We start from the raw sequence: 25,030 nt of genomic DNA on the forward strand, positions 1-25,030 counted from the left end.
TAGGAATTCCCAAGGGTACACTAGATCAGAGAGATACATACAAAGGGTGTACATTGGGGAAGTACACCAAAGCCACCTTTCATGTTAAGGATAGTTGCATCAAAAGCAATCCTTGAAAGAGTTCACTCGGATGTGTTTGGACCGTTCTTGATAGCCTCCATGGCCAAGCACAGGTATTATGTAATATTTGTAGATGATTTCTCACATAAGTGTTTGATTTTATTCATGCAAAAGAAAGATCAGAAGTTATCTAAATTTTGTGAATTTAAAGCACTTGTTTAGAAAGCCACTGGTAGGAAATTGAAGGATCTCAGGAGCGATAATGATGGAGAATATGTGTCGAATGAATTCAAGAAATTTTATGCAATAGAAGGAATTCGACAAGATTTAATATCACCCCATAACCCACAATAGAATGGGGTAGTTGAAAGGGAGAACAAAAGTATTATCGGAGTTGCACGGACAATGTTACATGATCAGGGCCTACTGTTGCACTTGTGGACTAAAGCATGTAGCACAACTATATATGTGGAAAAAAAGAGTCCTCATCAGATTCTTAGGATGAGTACACCAGAAGAAGATTTTTCAGGTAAGAAAATAGATGTGGCACACTTTAGGATCTTTGGTTCATTAGTTTACTGTCATGTTACCAAGGATGCAAGGAAAAATATAGAACCAACAACTGAGTTGGGCATATTTGTGGGGTACACTGATACACCTCACAACTATTGGGTGTACCTACCATCTCACAGGATGGCAGTGGTTCGTATAGATTGGAAGTTCGATGAAGAGAAGGCCATGAGATTTTCCCTTGAGAGGGAGCTTCAGTTGCATGTGTATGAGGAGATTTTAGCTCCAAATGAAGAACCTCATAATGTTGTGGAGAAACCACATGCAGAGGAGTAGAGAGTGGAATCACCCACTCATGCAGAGACTTCCAGAGATGGAAGGAAGAACACCAGAGAAGATGAAAGATTGATGCATGATTCTAGAGAGAATGTGGGAGCACTCACATCACAACACAGGTAGAGGAGGTCACCAGATTGGTACTCTGCCTACATGGATATGATGAGCGAGAGTGTAGAGATTGAGCCATACTCATTAGAGGAAGCAGTGCAAGAACCAATATAGGTTGATGCCATGGTAGAGGAGTATGGCTCCATTATCAGAAACAGTATTTTGGAAGTGGTCCCAAGACCAACAGATAAGTTAGTGGTGAGTTCCAGATGGCTTTGCAAGGTAAATCAAGCAACAGATGAGACTGTGGAGAAACACAATGCCTAATTTGTGGCCAAAGGATTCTCTCAGGTGGAGGGAATTGATTACGAGGAGACCTTTTCTCCACTAGAAAGGTACTTTTCAATCATATATATTCTATCACTTCTAGTGCAGATGGGATGGAAGATACATAAAATGGACATGAAGAGAACATTCCTCAATAGAGTGATTGATGAAGAGGTATACATTGAGCAGACAAAAGGATTTGAGACCTTCAAAAGAGAGTCGCGTGTGTGCAGACCCAAGCGAGCGCTATATGGATTGAAACAAGCACCCCGTGCTTGGTACACCGAGAATGACAACTATTTCACCAGGTTGGGCTTTACCAAATGTGAAGCAAATGAAAACCTTTACCATATTGTGGTTGAAGGTAAATTGTTGCTTCTCATATTATATGTAAATGATTTAATTCTAACAGGTGATGAGAAGCTGGTCAAATCTTGCCAAGAAGATCTTGTAAGAGAATTCAAGATGAAGGACCTAGGGCTCATGCATTATTTCCTTCGTATGGAGCAAGGAGATGAGGAACTGTTTGTCTCTCAGGGATAATATGCCAACAAGATATTAAATAATTTCCACATGGAGAGCAACAAACCCATGGAGACTCCTCTAGCAAGGAATTGTAGGAAGGAAGATGCTAATTCAAGTGAAGTAGTGGAGACTACTATTTACAGGCAACTTGTGGGTTCACTTATGTATTTGCTGAACACATGAATGAACATATGTTTCGTAGTTAACCAGTTTAGTCAAGCAATGGTTAAGACAACCAAAATCTATTAGAAGATAGCTAAACATGTGGTGAGATACCTCAAAGGCACCACTCCTCAGAGGCGCCACTCAGTTTGGACTTTGGTACAAACAGGCAGAGGGAGTGAAGCTGCAAGGATTCATAGATGCAGCCTGGGCAAGGAGTCCATTTGAAAGGAAGAGCACAATATGGGGAATCTTCAGTATTGGGTTAACAACAATTTCTTGGTATAGCAGGAGGAAGATATCAGTTGCGCTCAGTTCGATAGAAGCAGAGTACATGACTTCTAGTCAAGAAACTTGTGAAGCTATCTGGATGAGGAAGATCCTTGTTGGGTTATTTGGTGAGTAGATGGATTCTGCAGTGATTTACTATGATAACCATAATTGTATCGAACTCTCTGAGAATCTAGTTTTTCATGATCGATCCAAGCATATCGAAATCTGGTATCACCATCTATGAGATTGTGTGTAGAGAAAAATCATGTTGCTGGAGTACATTCCTACAGAGGAACAAGATGTAGACATCTTGACTAAGGCACTGTCAAGAGGAAAATTCGAGTTTCATAGAGGTAGGATTGGGGTATCTAATAATCCCTTTCTTATTGAGAGGGAGTGTTGAAAATGCAACAAGAAAATCCTAATTTAATTTTGTCCTTGAATTAAATTAGGAGTAAAATTGTAATTCCACATCACAAGACAACTTGAAAGAGTTAACTAAGTTAAATTCAGTTAGTTAGATTAGTTAATTCGAGTTGAGGGTCTAACTTGAGTCATGTAGAGTGTCTCCTACATTATAGGAGCCCCAGTTGAGTTTATTTTGAGTTGTAATTAATTAATTCAGTTTAATTGAGTTAAAGTCAGTTAAACTAGTTCCAACTGACTGAGGAACTACTAGGAGGTTAGATAGTGGGGTGTTGCTTCATGTGTTGAACAAGTTAACTGATGATTCACTCATAAATAACTCATGCATTTCATATCTGAGAGTTACCCAGTTGAGATTGGAGTTCAGGAACAATGTACTATTAGTTGTATAATCATTTGAATTATACAAGTTGTGCATGTAGTCAGAGGAATGCCTACGAGGATTACACAATTAATATTAAGGAATTTCCCTAATTAATAGGGGCATAATTCCCAAGGAAGAAATGAAAGGAAATAGGGACTTGGGCAAGCCAAAATTTTGTTAAGTATTAGCCTGCGCTTGTTTAGGAAGTAGTGACATAGATAGAGATACTGCAGAGGTTGCTCAAGCTTGAGCAAATTATTGTAATGTTCTCATATTTTATAACTAATGTAATATACAAATAACAAGTGTTTTTAGTTGTGGATTTCCCCAAGAAATCATTGTTTAATGTGTTGATGGAATTCTTTCTCTTGTATGCTTTGTGATTTTAGGATCGTTTAATTGTTTTCATTGATGAGTAGAGTAGATTCAAATCTATTGTTTTAGTAAATTACAATTACCAGTTTGAATCTACAAGGAATTTCTACAGATCATTCTTTTGGAGGAGCAAGTGGTAGCTCTAATGCTCCACTATTGGAGCTAGTGGCGTTCATTGTAAAGATGTATCTTTGAACTTTTGCTTAATACTTGAAGCTTGTTGAGCCAACACACTTTCATTTGTATGTCATAAATGTTGTAGAAATATTCTTTGAGTGTTTGCGATATATGTTGTTTTCATCTGTATGAAAGAAATTGAACTATTTCAATGGCTTTGGTGCTTATCTTGTTGAAGGTGCGTTGTATTTGTTTTAACGATTGTTGCTTCTATGTGAACTATTTCACTAGTTGATCAACGATTCTTTCATATATATATGCTCATGCGTCTTTATTAGATCACTACTATTACTCTTATCTTAAAGGCTTACTTTTATTTCCCCTCCGGTGAAATAACCTTGATACATTTTTCAACTGAACATTCCACAAGGCATACTCACTTGTTCATTCAAAAGTACATGTACATTACCCTCTCCTTTTGACCATCACAACAGGGAAAATCTCTAAGAAAATGGCGGCCAAGCCTTACTTTTGAAAGGGATCTTACACCAAACAGCGTCAAGTTTATTTGGGACTTTTCATTGGGGAGACCCCGTTGCATGTTGGCAGGATCCAACACCATCAACATTCTGGCACTAGAAGGAGGGAAACCACCTTTTTATGGTTGATAACTCACCACATCCTAACAAGAATAATTCCACACAAGGCAGTAATGTTCCCATTTCCACTCCAACTCATACTCCTAAGAAAGAAGAAACTTCTCAGTCTAGTCCAGGACAAGCATTTGAGGTTACTTATGATCAACTCCAGACTATCTGACCCATTACTCGTAAATTTGTGAGAGCTCTTGGTTTACTCCCTGTTGTTGTTATTCTACCTCATAAGTCTATAAAGAAAGAAACAAACCCCAACAACGTATTGGTTTCTTTGGTGGAAGATTTGGTTATCACAATCCTTAAGGAGTTAGTTGATCCTATAGAAATAAAAAACCATAAAGGGGTACTTCCACCCATTGAGAAGAGTTTGAACAGTGAAGGGGAATATTTTCGGTTTTCTAATGAGGAACACCCTAATTATAATGCATATTTTAACAGTGAAGGAGAAACCTCTTCAGATTCGAAAGAAGAGGAGGAGGAAAGAGGAAAATACATGGTTGATGTAGACTTGGATTGGATGGCAAGTTGGGATCATGATTGTCGTTACACCAAAACCCGCAGGTGTTAGTAAACGGACACATCGCTAGAGTTAACAGATCCTCGAGAGGTAGTTAGTACATGTCACGAAACACACAGGGAGCACTGGATTATCCAATGCCCAGCAATCTCCCCCCCAATGCGAGCCGAGTGTGATTTGAACTCGAGACCTTTGGCTCCGATACCGCTTGTTGGGATCATGATTTCCGTTACACCAAAACCAATAGGTGTTAGTAAACAAACACATCACCAGAGTTAACGGATCCTCGAGAGGCGGTTAGTCCATGTCACGAAACACATGGGGAGCACTTGATTATCCAATGCCCAGCATGGCCCAAGGGTCACTCTCTCTTTCGTATAATCTTTAGAAGATGCCAAAACATCCAAAAATAATCCTGTCAAATTTTGATCCCGATAAGAATATCAAAGTTGAAGACCATCTTGACAATTTCTACATGTATTTACAAAAGATTGAGGTACGTTTTGGTGATGTTTCTTTTAGAATCTTTCCATAGACTTTAGAAGGTAGAACATTTGCATGGTATCACAGGCTTCTGACCAATTCAATCTATAGTTGGAGGGAGTTTAAGAAGCTATTTTTGGAAAAAATTGCTGACGATAAAAATCTTTCCATGTTATTAAAAGAACTTAGGAACCTGAAAATGGGGGACAAAGAAAGAGTTAAATATTTTAACTAAAGATTCACTCATTTGTTGAACAAATTCCTCGTTGATGTACAACTGCACAATGACATTACTAAGTATTATTATACAACTACCTTTCCAACTAACATTTCTATGTTTGTCAAAAGAGTTGCAAAGGATACTTTGGCCTTAAACTTTGTAGAAGCTCTTGTTGTCGAAAATGATTTGCGTTATATTGGAGTCATTGAAGACATCGATGATCCCAAAGACTCCAAGGAAACTGGTAAGAAAACCCAAGCCTCTTCCAACAAAGCTAAGGAGAAAGACTCTTTCGATATGGAAAGATTGACCAAGTCTTTGAAGTTGCTCACGAATGAAGTATCAGAGTTAAAGAGAAGGTCGAGTGAGGCATCCACTACCAGCAACAAGTATTTTAGGTCACCTTTCTTTAAAAAGAACCATAACTCTTAGCTGTCAAAATCTTCTCAATGTTCTAACGTAGTGTTCAATGTCAAAAGTTTGGGCATGGATAATTTCTGCACTTTTCACCAAGAAAAACATTCAGAAAATGCATGCCCATAGTGGAATCACAATATGAACACTATGATGGCTAACCTAGTTGATACTTTGTTAAAAAAAGAATAACCTGAGTAGAGTGAAGAAACAAATGAACCTGTCGTTACTAAAGAAAGTTGGGTGTTAGACACTCAATGAGTATGTTTAATGTTATATATAATGTTGATAAGCAGAGTGCTAATGAACTGTCAGCGAGTGAAGCTTCTCCCAAGTAGTCAACTAGACGTTACAATTTGAGGAGCAAGTGATCCAAGATCTTTTGCTTATAGATTTGTTAAAGAATTACATGCATAAATTGTAGCTTAAACATAGAAATTTAATGTGCACATGAGAGAAGAGGAGAAACATATAAAGCATGAAAGAAGACAACAAGACTTGATAACGGGGTTTGTCCGACTTGGACTACATCTCCGAGCCTTGCTCAGTCAATGTGGAGGCCTTCATTCATTAAGTAGCATGAGAAAGAAGAGTACAAGCATCAGTTACAAAAAAGGAGTTTTATACCTCCATACTGAAAAAATGGTCAAAAAATGTAGAACTCTGATGGAGAAACAGACAGTGCCATTGCATTCATGGTGTCGAGAAATGCTGAAACCATTAAAAAATTGTCAAAATTTCACAAAGTGAAAATCTGGCCCTCCTGCAAAAATCTTCCTTGAACTGTGTGCGCTCCCTCCTCCCCTGGGCACACTGATGAATTGCGTTTAAATAAAAAGTTGGCAGACATATTACACAATGAATCCATTTGGTGCAATGGAAAAGTTAGGAAAATGGTTGAGGAGGGGTTGGGGGATAAAATCCCGCCCCTCCTTTTTATATGATATAATGGTTATTTAAGTTGTAACAGGGGCGGGTCCACCAGTTTCGGTGGCCCGCTCCCCAAACTTCTGTTGTGTCTAAGTAATGAGGTGGAGGGGCAACGAGGTTGACAGCCTGCGCCCCACCATATTTATGTTATATTTGTTAAGTGGATAGGATTGGGTGGCAAGGTTGGTGGCATGCCACCCCTTTTTTTTAATATTTATTTTATTATTAAAACAACCTACCCTTTTTGAAAAATTTGGATTTTTGACCGAAGGAGTCATTTTAACTAGGCAACAATTTTGCCTAGAATCTAGCCGGAGTTGGCCGGATTCCATCCACCGTAAAAAGTCCAAATTGTGTCTTCATTAATCCTACTGAGTTAGCAAAGAGTCAACCCAACTTTGATTACCTCTATCTTCCTCATCTGGGCTCGGATTAGAGTGTCGTTCACACTGTTGGAATCAGGGCGATGAGCACTTTGATCTAATGTCAAGTTTATCATCTTTACACCACTTTGAATTTTGAGCCTTTTCCATGCCACTGGTGTCTGGAGATCCACCTAGATCAATCCTCCCCATTGAGGAGCTTTTGGATCACCAAAAGCTTTATCAGTCAATTGGCAAGTGAAGGAATTGTTCCCTCACTCTTTATTTTTCCAGCCACTTTGCCTTGCTAGGGTGCATCCCCTTGAAACCAACTCGAAAGTATTCCACATCTCCCCATCTGTGAAGTCCTGGTTCTTCTATCAAGGATGATGTCTTCAGGTAACTCATCGAGATACTTTGGTGCAAAGTCATGAACTGTAGGAACTGTGCCCACGTCTTCGGTGTCCATAATCAATGGTGGCTCATACAACTTTAAGTTTTCCACATTCACTACGGAGTACATTTGCATAAATATCGGCAAATCAAGATGGAAGGCATTGTTTTGAATCTTCTCCAAGATGGTGAATGGATCATATTGGATTGGTCGCAACTTCTTCCCTTCTCCCTTCATCCTATCCTTACTGATATGGAACTAACTTTGTCACCCACTTGAAATTGATGGTCGACTCGTTGTTTGTCATGTCGAGCCTTGTACTGGGCTTGACTTTTCTCCAACTGCTCCTGTACTACTTGGTGAATCAACTGGATCTATTGAATGAACCACTGTGCTTTGTCCCTATCATCACGTCCACTGGAGTCATCTTCCCTTCCAAAGACCATATCAAAAGGGTCTTTTGGCAGGTAGCCAAAACATGTCTCAAATGGTGAACGATGTGTAGATGAGTGTACTGCTTGATTGTAGGAATGCTGCACATATGGAAGATGCTCATCCCACAACTTAGGATGTTTCCCACAATAGCCTCGCAACAAGTGTACCATGGTGTGGTTGACAACCTCTGTCTGTCTGTCAGTCTGTGGATGAAATGTCATGCTTCTTTTCAACTTGGTGTCCATCATCTTCCACAAGTTGGTCCAAAACTCTTCAAGAAAGTGAGAGTCCTGATCTGACATAATCGATGTGGGCAACCCAAAATGGACCCAAACATGTTGAAAGAAAAGATAAGCAGTCTACTCTGCAGTGATCTTCTTTTTACAAGGCATTAAAATACACATCTTACTAAAACGGTCAACGATGACATACAAATAGTCGTGACTTTTTCTAGACAAAGGCAAACCTCCTACAAAATCCATCGACACACTTTCCCATGGACGACTTGGAATAGGGAGTGGTGTGTAGAGCCCAAGTTTTCTATGAGAGGGCTTTGAAACAAAACACATCACACATCCCTTTACATAACGTGTTACAATGTTCTTCATATGAGGCCAAAAACAAAATCTTTGTACATGACACAAAGTTTTTTCAACGCCAAAATGACTAGACAGAAGGGAGGTGTGGGCCTCCAGGATTACATGTACCCTTTCTCCTATGGGTATGCATAATTTGCCAAGGTGATACAATAGTTTCCCTTGCAAGTGATAGTTGTCCACCTGTGAACCATGGGTTAGTTTTGCATAAATATCCTTAAAGTCATCATCGTTAGCATATTGTTCAACATAACTTTGAAAAGTAACGAAGCATTATACAAAATAACAGAAGCATAAATAGGAGGGCGAGATAGCATATCAGCCACTTTGTTGCTAGTGCCCTTCTTATACTTTATTACCAAATGAAATTGCTGAAGAAAACCCATCCACCTAAAATGACGAGATTGTTGCAACTTGGTTTGTGACTGAAGATACTGTAAGGGCTGATGATCTATATAGATGATGGTCTCCTTGTCGATCAGGTAGTGTTTCCACTTTTTCACACTCTAGACCAAGGCACATAACTCCTTGTCATAAATGGGATAGTTTATCACAACCTGAGAGAATTTTTTTGAATGGTAACATATCAGCTTCTTTTGCTACATCAGTACAACTCCCATGGCATATCCGTTGGTGTCTATCTCAATCTCGAATGGCTATTGGAGATCTGGTAAGGCCAAGACCGATGCGCTGCTGATATTTTCTTTCAATATTTTGAAGGACTTTTGCTGCTTTCCTCCCCATTGAAAGACTTGCTTTACACTTGTCAATGCGTGTAAAGGTGTTGCAATAATAAAGAAATTGGAAATAAATCTCCTCCAATACTATACTGCACCCAAAAAGCTGCAAACATCGGTTACACTAGTAGGCTTAGGCCAATTTACAATTTCTTCAACTTTAGAAGGATCAATTTTTAGCTAACCTTGACCAACAATATGACCTAGGTAAACCAAAGAGGTTTTCCCAAACTCACATTTTGACAATTTTACATAGATCTTTTCTTTTTTCAATACATCAAGCACTTTCTTCACATGGCATACATGTTCATTCCAACTTTTACTAAAGACAAGAATATCATCTAGATATACAAGAATAAATTCATCAATGAAAGGCCTAAAGAGATCATTCATGGCCCTCATGAAAGTGGCTAGAGCATTGAAAAGTTTGAATGGCATCACCATCCATTTGAACAACCCATGTTTGGTCTTGAAGGTGGTTTTCCACACATCCTACTCTGCAATTCGGACCTGGTGATAACCACTACGCAAATCCAATTTGGTGAAATAGATAGCATTCTTTAACTGACCTAGTAAGTCATCAATGTGCGGAAGAGGGTAACGATTTTTCACCTTGATTTCGTTTAGTGCTCGGTAACCCATGTTCATTCTCCATGTGCCATATTTCTTCATCACTAAGACAATTGGTGAGCCGCATGGAGAAGTGCTCGGTTTGATGACCCCTTGGTTCAATAGTTCTTGCCCCTGCTTTTTGATCTCCTCCATCTCAATGGTCGACATCATGTACATGCCAATATTTGGTAAAGGAGCGTCATGCTGCAAATGGATCTCATGTTGGATTTCCCTCTTCATAGGTAATCCCCTTGGTTCCTGAAACATCTCATCACTGTTAGAAATTAATTCACATAATTCCTTTTTATACACATGATCACAACCCTGACAATCATCGGATAATTCTGCATTCCGCCGCACCCCCCCCCCTTACAACCATAAGCATGCAACCCTTACTGGAATTCACAAACCTCTTCATTTGTCCTGCACTTACAAGGCTGGCATTGATTTTAGTTTGATGAGCCCTTACAATATATTTTACCCCATATTTTGTGATTTGGTATTTGTTTTCATGACAGAAGAAGATTTCCTTTCTATCATATAGGTATGGACTCCCTAACACCATGCCATAGATATCCAATAGTATCACATCAAGTTGTACCTCATCCACTAACTTAGAAGCAATCACAAATTTAACCTTGCACTCCTTAGTTACATTCAATTTTTCTTTATCATGTATCCATCCAAGTGGGTAAGGTTTTGGATGTGGTTTGGTTTCCAAGCCTAGCTTCTTTACCAAGGACTCTAAAATTAAGTTTGCTTGGGATCTGGTATCAAATAGAGTTTCCACTTTTGTATGATTTATGATAACTCTAATATGAAATAGCTCAATTCTCTTTCGTTCATTAGGAAGACACTCATCTATTGAAATAGTGCCTTCATGTGATTCAGAATTAACATGAGGTGTAAGAGTACGTTTTGCTCCTGCTACTATGATCAATGCTTCATCTCCCAAATCGGATCAAGGTCTTGTTGCACAGTTGCCACTGTCTTATGCTTGCCTTTTCCTCCATACTTCTTTGGTCTCTTTTCTAGGTACAGTTTCCAACAATGATCGTCGTCATGACCTTCCTTTTTGCAATGAGTGCAATAAGATCTTTCTCCTTCATCTTTCTTGGTTGATGTCTTCCTCTTCTCCTTTCCTTTTCCTTTCACTTTGGATTTTCCATTTGGAGGTTTGAAAGGTGGTTTCTTGAAATGATCATCTCTTTCATTTTTGCCCCTGTTCTCAAGATGGATGGCCTTTACACTGGCCGAGTCAATAGTAGTTGGTTCAAACAATAATAATGAATGTCTAAGGTAACTCAATAATAATGAATGTCTAAGGTAACTATGTAATGATCCAATATACTTAGATACTACTTCAGGTGAGTCAAGTGCAATGCCCAAATTAAGTGCTTGTTTTCTAAATTCCTCTGTAAAGCTTTGAACATCCTGACCTTTGCCTTGCCTTAAGTATTTCCAATCCATTAAGGCTTTCTGTTTGTAACCCAAGGGACAAAATTGTTCCTTTAACACAGAAACGAAACTAGGCCATGAGGAAAGAAGATTACCCACACTCTTGCTGCTTCACAAATTGCTCTCCCACTAAACGAGAGCAGTGCTACTTAGCCCAAGAGAGGCCAAATGAATCTTTGCCTCGTCCTCTTCGATCTACTAAATCCTGCAGTAGATTTCAATCTGCCTAATCCAATTATTAAGCTTTTCTGCATTACTTTCACCATTAAACATGGGAAGATCAAATTTGACATATAATTTAAAGAAATGTTTCTTAGATGCATCCCTTGAATTTCTATGATGATGGTGATGAGAGGAAGAAGAACTTTCACTCATGGAAGGAGAAGGAGGGGGTTCTTCTCCACCATTTCCATGCATTGAACCTTGTTCTTCTAGATTTCTCTCTTCTGCTTTCTCCAGCCTTGAAAGCAACTGACCGACATTTTCTGCCATTGTATAGAAGGTTTTGCGGAAATTGTGCTCCTCTTCATGATGAGCCTCTTCATCTACCATGTTTCTCCTTCGATGTGCACGCCCCACTTCGGGATTGAAAGACTTTAGTTTCCCTTCACCTCTTCGGAGCCTATTTCTTGTTAGCATACAAACATGCAATTCACATCTAAAAATACCTGCTCTGATACCACTTGATCCAAGATATTTTTCTTATAGATGTGTTAAAAAATTACATGCATAAATTGTAGCTTAAACATAGAAATTTAATGTGCACATGAGAGAAGAGAAGAAACACATAAAGCATGAAAGATGACAACAAGACTTGATAATGGAGTTTGTCCAAATTGGACTATGTCTCTGGGCCCTGCTCAATCAATGGGGAGACCTTCATTCATTAAGTGGCATGAGAAAGAAGAGTACAAGCATCAGTTACAAAAAAGTAGTTTTATACCTCCATATTGAAAAATGGTCGAAAAATGCACAACTCTGATGGAGAAACGGACAACACCATTGCGTTCATGGCGTTGAGAAATGTTGATACCATATAAAATTTGTCAAAATCTGACAAAGTGAAAATCCGGCCCTCCTACAAAAATCTGCCTCGAACTGTGTGTGCTCCCTCCTCTCCTGGGTGCACTGATGAACTCCGTTTAAATAAAAAACTGGCGGGCAGATTACATAACGAATCCGTTTGGTGCAATGGAAAAGTTAGGAAAATGGTTGAGGAGGGGTCAGGGGATCAAATTTCGCCCCTCATTTTTATATTATATAACATTTATTTAAGTTGTAATGGGGGCGGGTCCGCCGGTTTTAGTGGCCCACTCCCCAAACTTCCACTGTGTCTAAGTAATGAGGTGGAGGGACGACAAGGTTGACAGCCCGCGCCCCACCATGCTTATGTTATATTTGTTAAGTGGATAGGATTGGGGTGGCGGGGTTGGTGGCCCGCCACCCAATTTTTTTAATTTTTTTTTATTATTAGAACAACCTACCATTTTTTAAAAATTCAGATTTTTTACCAAAGGAGTTGTTTTAACCAGGCGACAATTTCGCCCAAAATCTGGCCAGATTTTTCCAGATTCCATCCGCCGGAAAAGTCCAAATTGCGTCTTCATTAATCCTGTTGATTCAACAAAAAGTCAACCCAACCTTGACTTCCTCTATCTTCCTCATCCAGACTTGGATTGGAGTGTCATTCACACCATTGGAATCAGGGTGATGAGCACTTCAATCTGATGTCAAGTTCATCGTCTTTCCGCCACTTTGAATTTTGAGCCTTTTCCATGCCACTGGTGTCTGAAGATCCACCTGGATCATCAAGGGACCAGTTTCTGAGCAGGAACTTAAGAAGCTATTTCTACATAGAATTATACCACCTTCCAATCCAACTCATAATTCACAGAACAAGTTTAGAAGTTCTCCTTCTTTCAATAACACTTCTACCAACAACAAGAACAAGTCCACCACTCTCGAAGCATCAAATAAAAATACACCACCGGATCTTTCCACAAAAACCATTAAGATGGAAAGTATCATTTATAATTTTTTTGAAGATATGAAAAGATCTCAGGCCAACATTTCAATCTTTGAGATTGCAAAGATAACGGGTCAGTGAGAACTGCCAGGCACTCTCATCACACTCTTTGGCAGGTAAAGAAATTTTTTCTTCTCATGTAATGTCTGGTAAATCTCATGATATTAACGAATCTATATTTAATGCTGTCAATTTTACTTCTAGTACTCTTTGTCATCCATTTCTTTCAACTTTCAAATATTTAATTATAATGTGCATAATTGTTTGGTTGATTTCGGTGCATCTGCGAATGTTATGCCATTAACTGTTGCTAAGAAAATTAACATTTAATGGATAAATATGATGCATGGATCATATAGCTAGATAGATCATTTTTTTAGTCCATTGGTGAACTTAGCAATGTTAGCATTTATTTATCATCTAACTATAGAGTTCACCAATACATAAACATGGTAATTATGGACGTTCCAAAGCCTACGGTTTACTGTTGAGCAGAGATTGGTCCAACAAATTACAAGGGTACTTTTCAACTATCTAGACACATTTATGGCTTCCATACAAGGGAATAAATAACCATATTCAAGTAGAAAGCAAGCCTTACATGAAACATACCGTGACACAACTTGAGGGAAAAAATGAACCAATGGGCTTTGTAGATGTTATTTTCAGAAATTGTTTTCTAGAAGTAGACCATGGATGTTATCTGGCACAACCTTCACTTGTCCCACCAGATACATAGTTGGAACTCCTTCCTCAAAATCCAATTGGTGCAAATGAATTTTTTACAATAGGTGTAAATAGTAAAAGTATAGGACATATCCATAGTATCGCTAATATTTGGATATTATACTTTGATGGTTCGAAAATGCAAGAGGGATATGGAGATGGTTGCATTTTAGTAGACTTGCAATAGAGAAAACATTTGATCTCTTGCCTCCTGGAATTTGAGTGCACCAACAATGTTGTCGAATACAAGGCGCTCATTCTAGGCTTGAAGAAAGCCATCAACCTCAAAGTTGAATTTCTTAAAACAATAGCTGACTTTGTGTAACAACCCCTAGTTAAAAGTTCATGTAATAAAAGTAAATAAAGGCAAAAATAAGACCACGGTTAAGGGACACATATTCCAATCTGAATGGTGGGAAAAACATCCTAGCAGGTGTTCACTTTGGTTTATTATGGTTAAGGAAATTGGCAAAGGCAATGGCAAAGGCTTTGGAAAGGCATGAGGCATTTATTGGCATTTTATTTATGAAAATAAAGGAGATTATGAGAAAATGGAGGTGAAAGGTCACAGGTTGCATATTGATGGGAATGATATTTTGGGAGCTAATAAAAATCTCTTTCCCCTAAAAAAATTGATCCTGAGGCTTGTGGGTTATGGGCCCACAAGCCTTATCGGAAGTGTTTGCATAGGCTTAAGCCTTTATGATAATAGACCAAAACACTTATCGGAGCTACCATACTATCGGTTATTTCCACCATCAGAGGCTTTTATATATGCGTTCAAGCCTTAACACCTTCGGCCAACACATATTACAGAATACATGGGGAAAAAAATGAAAACTCCACTCCGAAACACATACCAGATTTCAACCTTTATACACCCGCATGTATAAACTATCGGCGGGTCCGCAGCTTTAAGCCCCGTTCTTTGGAACCACTCTAACCTCCAATCTCCGATCCCAAAACCTGATCGCTGATCGGCTCCAACGCCAATTACTTGATCGCTGATTTGGTTACCGGCGATATTGCCATCAGCGTATCGGCCTTCCACTGCGCCACTGTCTAGGTCCTCTACCGCTCCGATATGCGATCGCTGACCGCACTTAAGCCATCGATCTAGACCCTCGATTCGACAATTGCAATTTAATCGGCTATCGCAATTGCACCGATCCAACAGCGGGTTCCGATAACTCATAAAGAGTTCTGCCAATGCGACAAAGGATCTAGACCGTTGATCCTTTAGATCCAACGGTTCCAGGGCATTCTGGCAAGTTTTCCCTTTAACTTGATTTATCTGCCATTTAAAGGAATCCTGTGTTAAAACACAGCTCTGCCACCATCTTTGCCATTCATGCATAACTTCCATTTGCATCTCTGGGTTTCCATCGATCCTTCTCGTGATCGATGGTCAATCAACACATCAAAATTGGGATTTAAACCCTCGTACACACATATGAAACAGAGTTGGAAAAGAAACCATTTATGCATACATATATATAAAACACAGACAGGCACACAGTTCACATGAACACACATATATTATACTAATGCAGCATGATTACAATCCTAAGGCATTTCAGCCTTAGCAGCAGTGCTCCTATCAACTACATCTTTAACACTAAGGTTTTCAAATCAAGTCTATCACTCTATTTCTCCTCTCTTTTGAACACACAGGTTCATGATACATATATTTATATGGAAAATATTGTTGGATTAGATCACTATGAAGGATCCGATCACATCCCCTCCTTGATTTGCTCCAACAAAAGCCCTAAAGCTCTATAATGCATACATATGGCAGAATATATATTGAAAAGTCTCCTCAAGACTTTTATCCAACTTTTTATGTCTTTAAATCTATTTTAAAGCAGATTTTTCCTTGTTTTGCTCCCCTGGTCCACGTCTTCCTCTTTGCTCCGCTTTGAATTCCTCCCTTTAACTAAGGGTACTAGATGCTCCTGCATCACATACGAGGAGGAAAATGAAGGAAAATAATGGAAAATGAAGAAAATAGAGGCCTCATTAATAAAAAGGCTTCTAAGGATTAGTTCAGGGACTTTTGTCAATTCAGTTTTGGAGTTCTCTCATTATTCTCTCTCTCTCACTCTTAGATAGTTGGGGTTTTCTTGGATCATTCTAGCTTTAGAGCAAGGAAGGAAAAAGCAAGCAAAGGAAAGGAAGGAAAGAAAAAGTCAAGAAAGGAAGAGAAGGATCAAGCAACTTCAGCAGGAATACTTGCAGGTAACATATTTCATGTTAGATTTCCTAGCTTGTCTTGACATTCATGGCCTTACATGTTGGTATATGGTTCTCTTGCTGTCGAGGGCATGGTTTTGCCGGGTTATGACAGTGGTTTTCAGCCTAGCCTTGTCTTTTTATAGATAGCCATGGTGTGATGGGATTGTTTTCTTGGTTTTGAGCTTTGGAATTGCCATATGGTTTCAGAATTCGGGGTGGAGGTGGTCTCAGGAAAATTCAAAAAGGCTTAGGAATCTCTTGACCAATTTTGGTGGGATACACAGTAAAGCATGAGGGTGGAGTCTCTGTTTAGCGCTTAGTGATTTAGTGTGGGTTGCGGTAAAGTCTGAGAGAAAAGGAGATTGGTTTATCCATGAGATCCCACATTCACGCTTGGAATATGGCGAGGGGGTGACTAGATGAAAGAAATATTTGGTTTAGCCATGTCTATGGTTGGGTGGTATGTGGAAGTCCCAAACCTAGTTGAATTTTTCTAGGTTTAATAAAAGATAACTTTTCTTGCTTTTGTTACTTGTTAATATGTGGCTTTAGTGGATGTTATCTCATTGTTATTTTCATGGTTTAATGCTGGTTATAAGCCTGGTTATATGATTGGTTAATGTCATGGTTACTTCATGTATTTACTTGTAATTGAAAGGATAATGAATGCAATACCTAATCGATGTCAAAAAAATTAAGGGAAGAGAGTGGCGATCCTAATTTTCAAGTATCATATGAGTTATCAATCATTTATGTTATGTCTTGTATTCATTTCTTGTAGATTGCATTGATGTCAAGTGTTTAACAGAATGTCAGTCCCGATTGGGGATGGTCAAGCCTAGTCCTAGAGTCAATTTTTTATGTTTAAGTATTTTCATTATGTAAAGTATGGATTCTGAAAGTGTCATTGAGTTATGTGCAGTGAACTGGGCTCTAGGCCTAAAAATGTTTCTCAAATCCCAGTGACGCAAGCACAACACTGGGTAGAAAAGTCCCTAGGTGCATGCATACCCATGTTGTGGGAGCGTCTGGAGCCTTCTAGATGCATGCTTGTCCATATCAATTGAGCGTCCGGGGTTTTGATGGCCCAAAAAATTAGTGGGACCCAGGGGTTGGTTACCTAAGTGGTTGGGATGGTTCCTGGGAGTCCTGTTGCTGACATGGAAGGTTTGTATGGTGTGTTTTTGTCGGTTCCACTTTCTTAAGGTGACTTAGGAGGTTGAGTCATATCAAAGTAACTTCTCGTCACATGTTTACCTCAATTATCTAGTTAATTGGGTATATGTGGGAGCAGAGTGTTACAGAGTGGTATCGAAGCATGGTTCACCCCTCAAACTAGATGCGCGGTGTGTTGGTCATGCATTCATGTCGGTTGCATACGTGTTCCTTATGCTTGTATTCCATGTGCGTGTTACATTTGCATGGTGTTTATCATGATTGTAGTGATGTCCCCATGTGAAGGTTGATGGTGTGGTTGTGGGATATGTCATCATGAGTGTATGGTTGTATATGCATTTGTTATGCATGTCGGTGTCTATATGTTGTTAGGCATGCATAGTCATGGTTATAGATATGCATGTATAGTAGATCAAACATGCATTGTGAGGCCATTGTATGCATTTTAGGTCATCTTGATGCTATTTGTATGTTATGATGCTAATGTGTTGGCTGAGATAGAGCAGGAGATGCAAATCATTAAGGTGAAGTTACAACAATGGACTTTGGGGTAAGAGAAGATTGTCATACAGGTTTGTATGGTGGTCATGCAGGTATGTTGGTTAATGTTTGTTATAAGCAATAGGGCTACTGATATAGTTGTCATTCTATTATTATTAAGCTTTCATATATGATAAATGCTAGTTGATCAGAGTAGTCATATACACGTGTCAGATAGTCATGAATGATAGTAACCTATGGTTGTATGCATTGCTATTATTGTTTTCTATTAGTTCATTTGATGATTAGGGTTATTAAAAATAAGATCTTGATGTTATATGTATCATGCTAATTTGGATTGGTCTATGCAAATGGTTAGGGTTATGACATTCAGGTATGAGTTAATATGTTGTGATATTATGTCATATTAATCTAGACTAACTTTGTAGATGTGATTATTATGTATGAATGATAATTGTTTATGAGTTTATGATGTGAACGTGATAGCTAGTTACTGTTATGGATATCATGACCTTATTTATGGTTGAGTTGATATGTTGTGAAGCTATATCATTCTAATCTAGCTTGATTGTGTAGAGAAGATAGCCTCCCCTGAGATACATTAAGGTATGAGTTTGTTTATGTCATATATGTGGTACTTGACTATTTGATTATGTCATCTATTTGGTGTTTGAGTGTTTGGTGTCTATTATGTTGTCTATTTGATTTATCTAACATGGTACGTTTATAGTTTGTTGAATGTTTGATTTATTGCATGATATGAGTATGAGATCTATAGGATTTCATGAAGGAATGATATTGCTTTAAGATGATTGTACTAACACATGTGTTGAGGTAGTTGATATGTACTTGAGTGTAAGTAGGTGACAATTGTAGTATTATGTCTAATGACTACGAGTTGATTATGGATTATGACATGATTGTTAGTCTTGGTAAAGGTTGATTTCAATTGATAGATATGGTTGTCTTGATATTTGGAACATGTGGTTGACATGCGATCTGAAATCACTTGTGAATGATCTCAATTAATTAATGAAGGTATTATAGACTCATGTGCTGAGGTGTGTCTATGTTATTTTAAGCAACAGATTGATAAGATTGAAAAATAAAAAAACACTTGAAACTGTAAGAGAAACACAGGAAGAAAATACAAAACACAACAAATTTAATAAGGAGTTCACCCAATCCTCCTGGGCTACATCTCCTGGTCCAGCCTTTAGTGGTGGCCTTTTCTATTGTCTTAAAGAAGAGTGTTTTTTTACAAAATGGAGCTCAATTTGAGTCTCACTTAATAGATGATGATCAGTAGGGTGGTACTTTGATCCCCCAAGCCTCTAGAGTACACAGACTCCTCCTTACTGAATCCCGACCTCAACTGGTCTCGATGGTATGAGCCCAATTTGGTACTCGATACCAGACATGTATATACAGAGGAGTTGCTTGAACCTCTCAAGCCTTCTCTGGAGTTCACAGACTCTCGGACTCTCTCTGTCTCTGTCTGCTCGATGTTGCCTTTGCTCTGTAGGTCAGCTCAACTTCTCTATTCTCTGTAATTCGCTTCTTTCTCTACTTTTGTTCCCCCTCTGCTCTTTGTTTGTTCGTGGCTTAAAGCCAATCTGCTCCCTGACTGTTCGTTTCCTCTTCTCAGCTCTTTGGATCTCCTGCCTCTGTCCGCTAGAATTCCCCTGCTCTACGTCATCATCGCTATGTAATGCTACACAGAGAGGTGGCCACTTGTCACCTTACGAACTGAGTGTCAGTTTTCTTTGAACAGTCGTTATTTCCGTTACTCCAGGATTTTCCCGTGAAACTGATTCTTCTACCAGCGCATCGGTCATGCCGGACGTCAAATATTTGTGTGCCTCAGTCTATTTCCCCATTGAATCTGGTCATCCATCGGGTTGATTCTTCGTCGTTGATCTAGAGCCTCCAAATCCTATGATCTCTGTCTATATCGCGGGGGTAAGTTGCTCGACTGTTACTCATGTGATGTAAGCAGTTTTCTCTCTCATCCACTGGACATGTGTTTCCCACTCTATGGCATCGCATTGAACTCGGCCAAACCCGCTTACCGCTCGAAGTACACGTGATATCCTGTCAGTTTTGGGTGCAGGACCCACCTTCTGACGGTTTCCTGTTTTCCTTGTGACTGAGCGCTCAGGGCTTTCCTTCTCTAAGGGGTTTTCCCCATGATATGTGAATCACATATCAGAAACTACCTCTGTTTCTAGATCTGCGCTTCTGATTGCCAATTTGTGTCCATGCGCGGTCTCCATGGGCCAACGGTCAGCGTGCTTTGACCGAGGGTCCTCATTGTTCTATGTTGGCCACAAATCGCCATTGTCCAAAGGTCATTTCTGATAAGCTCGTTATTCATAAGATTTGGTCTGACATAATTTGAAACAGTCATGAAAATGTTTAAGGATCCAATTCGATCACGGCCTTCCCACTGAAAAAGCTTTTGGACCACCAAAAGTTGGTTTTCAAGCATCGATTAACTGAGGGTATAGCTATCTCACTTGTCTAATCTCTATCCATTTTGCACTGCTTGGCTTTGAACCCTTGAGTCCAATCCTAAGGTACTCAACATCTCCCCTGCACGTTGTCCTCACCTTCCTATCCAGAACTGTGTCTTCCTGCAATTCATTGAGATATTCAGGTAACAGGTCATCAATAGAAGGCAATTGACTTTGCTCTTCGGGATCTTCAATTAATGAAGGTTCAAATAGTCTCAAGCTATCTGCATTAACGACTGAGTAGATGTGCATGTAAGCTGGTAAATCAAGGTGAAAAGCATTCTCACCAATTTTCTCAAGTATCTTGAAAGGTCCATACCTTATTGGCTTTAGCTTTTTACCTTCACCTTGCATTCTGTCCTTGCTGATATACAGCCAAACTTGATCACCAACTTGGAAACTATGCTCCATCCGATGCTTGTCATGCCTTGCCTTATACTTGGCTTAGCTCTTTGCCATCTATTCCTATACTGCCTGGTGAATCTCTTGGATTTCTTCAATGAACCTAGTTACCTTGTCCACATCACTGTGTCCATCAACTGCTATGTCTTTACCAAAGACAAAATCCAAGGGAGACCTTGGTGTGAAACCAAAACAGGTCTCAAAAGGAGATCTTTGTGTAGAAGAATGTTTTTCTCGGTTGTAAGCATGCTGCACATAACACAAATGTTCATCCCAAAGCTTGGGATGCTTACTGCAATGGCCTCTGAGCAATTGGATCACTGTCTTGTTGACTACTTCTATCTAGCCATCTGTTTGTGGATGAAAGGCTGTGCTTTTCTTTAGTTTGGTGTCCATCAGTTCCCACAGACTCGACCAAAACTTCCCAACAAATCGGGTGTCTCGATCAGATATAATGGAAGTGGGTAATCCAAAATGAACCCATACATGCTGAAAGAAAAGTTTTGCAGTTTGTTCAACTATAATCTGTTTATTACAAGGTACCAAAATACACATTTTACTGAACCTATCCACAACAACATATAAATAGTCATGACCTTTCCTAGATATAGGCAATCCTCCAACAAAGTCCATGGAAATACTTTCCCAAGGATGAGAAGGGACTGGCAGTGGAGTGTACAAGCCTAGTTTTCTATTGCTGGGCTTGCTTTTAGCACACATGGTACACCCTCTTACATATCTAGAAACTGTCTCATTCATTTTTTGCCAATAACAAAATCTTTGCAGCTGTGCAACTGTTTTACTTACTGCAAATTGACCTGATATTAGAGAAGTGTGTGCTTCTCGAATTATCTTTACTCTTTCAGTTTGTGGAATGCATAGCTTCCCACAATGATACAAGAGTCGGTCCTTAACATGATAATCCAATTCTTCTACTTGTTTTCCTTGACTTAAAGTTGCATATACATCTTTGAAATCTATATCTTGAGCATATTGTTCAATGTAGCTCTCATGCAGTACTGAATTATGCTTAAGTATAGTAAAAAGTCTAGATAACATATCTGCAACTTTATTGTGTATGCGCTTTTTATATCTGATGATTAAATGAAACTGTTGTAGAAAACCCATCCACCTATAATGTCTTGATTGCTGCAATTTAGTTTGGGAGTGTAGATATTGAAGTGGTTGATGATCAGTATGGATAACTGTCTCTTTGCCCATTAAATAATGTTTCCACTTTTTCACACTCTGTACTAATGCATACAATTCTTTATCATATGTTGGATAGTTAACTACTACAGAATTAAATGTCTCAGAATGATAACATGTGGGTTTACCGTGATGTATCAACACTGCTCCCATGGCATAGTCACTGGCATATGTTTATATCTCAAATTGTCTTTGAAGATCTAGCAGTGCTAGTACTGGTGTTGTACTAATCTTTTCTTTCAAGGCGTCGAAGGCTTTCTGCTATTTTCCTCCCCACTAAAACACCTTGTTCAATTCTGTTAAAGCATGTAAGGGAGCTGCAATTGAGGAAAAGTTAGAAATGAACTTTCTCCAATATTGTGTTGCTCCTAAGAAGCTTCTCACTTCTGTAGCAGATTTGGGCTTAGCCCAGTTTACAATGACTGCAACTTTAGAGGGATATATCTTCAATTCACCACCCCCTACTATATGTCCCAAATAATTCAAAGATGTTTTGCCAAATTCACAATTCAAGAGTTTAACATGAAGTTTTTCTCTTTTAAAAACATCTAGTGTCTGCTTAACATGCTTTAAATTTTATTCCCATGTTTTGCTAAATATAAGAATGTCATCCAGATATACAATAACAAAATCATCAAGAAAAGGTCTGAGTACATCATTCATTATTCTCATGAAAGTAGCAAGAACATTAGTTAAGCCAAAAGGCATAACCAGCCACTCATACAATCCCTGCTTTGTTTTGAAAGTAGTCTTCCGTTTGTCTTGTTCTACAACTCTGACCTAATGATATCCATTATGCGAGTCTAACTTGGAAAAATAAACAGCTTCTTTCAATTGATCTAATAGATCATCTATGCAAGGAAGGGGATAACAATTTTTTATCGTTATCTTATTCAGTGCTCGGTAATCAATGCACATTCTCCACGAGCCATATTTCTTTCTCACCAAAACGATTAGCAACCCACATGGTGATGTGCTAGGTCTGATGAACCCCTTCTCAAGCAACTCCTGCACCTGCTTCTTGATTTCTGCATTCTCTAAAGCGAACAACCTGTACATTCCGATGTTAGGCAATGGAGCATCTTGCTACAAATTAATATCATGAACTATTTCCTTTTTGGGTGGAAAACCTTTGGGTTCTTGAAACAAGATATCATACTCTGAAACAACTTTTTCTAAATCAACTTGTTGTTTAGCATCACAACCCTCAAATACATTGGTTTTATCAGGTTTCTTTTCCTTTACAACCATCAGTAAAAATTGTTTGCATGAATTTACAATTCGTTTCATCTGCCCTGAGTTTATGAGAGTATAATTATTCTTGAGCTTATGAGCTCTTACAAAGTATTTGATTCCATCTTTAACAAGTAGATGCTTTTTCTCATCTCTATAGAAAATAACTTTTCTATCATACAAGTAAGGACTTCTTAAAACAATTCCACATATATCTAGAGGAATTATATCTAACTCAACCTCATCTACAAATGTTGACCCAAAAGAAAACTTAAGTTTACATTGTCTAGTCACTTGCAATTGTGCTTTATCACTCAACCAACCTAATGGGTATGGTTTTTTGTGAGGTGTAGTCAGTAATCCCAACTTCTTTACAATTGCTTCAGAAATTAAATTTACTTGTGAGCCACTATCAAACAAAGTATCAATCTTTTGATGTTTGGAAATAACTTGAATATGGAAAAGCTCATGTCTTTTTCTCTCATTTTCTTCATCAATAGTAGATTGTGCAAAATTACTAGTAGATGCTTCAGAATTCTTACCTTTTATACCTGTGGTTGCAATGGTTGTTTCATCTCTTGAGTCCGACCCCAAATCTTTCTGAATAGCTGTAGCAGCGTTCTTCTTCTTGCCCTCGAACTTCTTAAGTCTTAGCTCCAGATGCAGAATCCAACAGTTCTCATCATCATGCCCATCCTTTTTACAGTGAGTGCATGAAAACTTTGTCTTTTGTGTAGTATTGGCCTTCCTTTCTTTCCATTTCTATTTTCTCTTCTCCTTATTCTTGCTTGCAATGGGTTTGGATGATCCTCCAACTTTTGGGTTCCCATTCTTTCCTCTAGCTTCTAGATGTGTAGCTTGAACAAATACCTCATCTATACTAGTGGGATTAAACATGAGGATAGTGTGCCTCATGTCGCTGTGTAGACCACCTATGTACTTCAATAGAGTCTCAAGTGAGTCTAATGAAATTCCTAGAATCAAATCTCTCTTCCTAAATTCTTGGGTGTAACCCTGTACACTTTGTCCTTTCAATTGGCAAAGAGTTTGCCAGCTCATCATGGCTTGCTGCATGTAAGCTAGTGGATAGAACTGTTTTTTTATTGCAGAAACAAATTCACTCTAGACAGAAAGAATCTTACCATGTTTCTTCATGTTAGCTTGGGTCCTGCCTTCCCACCATACCAAGGCAGTGCCTCCGAGGCATACGCTGGCCAGTTGAATCTTACTCTTGTCTGAGTCGATACTCTGCACTCTGCAATAAACATAAATTTGTCTGATCCAATTATCCAGCTTCTCTGCATTCAACTTTCCATCATATATGGGTAAATCAAATTTAATATCTAATTTGATCAAAGATGTCTTCTTTTTATGTTCAGGGCTATTAGGAGGTGTGAGAAAGTTTTCTTCTTTTCCTTTGCCTTTGGAGTGGTCATGGAGGAGAGACTCTTCTTCTCCTTTATCTTGCTTGGAGCCTGATGAGTCCTCATCTTTAAGTTTCCTAAAGTCCCTATACATTTCCTCTACCATGGACCTCATGGCCAGGAAACTATCTATGAATTAAGGGTCTGGCCCCAAGGGACTTTCCTTTGACATTTTCTTCTGAGGATAGACTCTTCCAATTTCCGGTTTAGTCTCAACCAACTCTCCTTCTCCTAATTTA

Source organism: Pinus tabuliformis, chromosome J, assembly GCF_031772625.1.
Source record: "Pinus tabuliformis cultivar Carrire ecotype Pingquan chromosome J, CPIR1, whole genome shotgun sequence".
NCBI lineage: Eukaryota > Viridiplantae > Streptophyta > Pinopsida > Pinales > Pinaceae > Pinus > Pinus tabuliformis.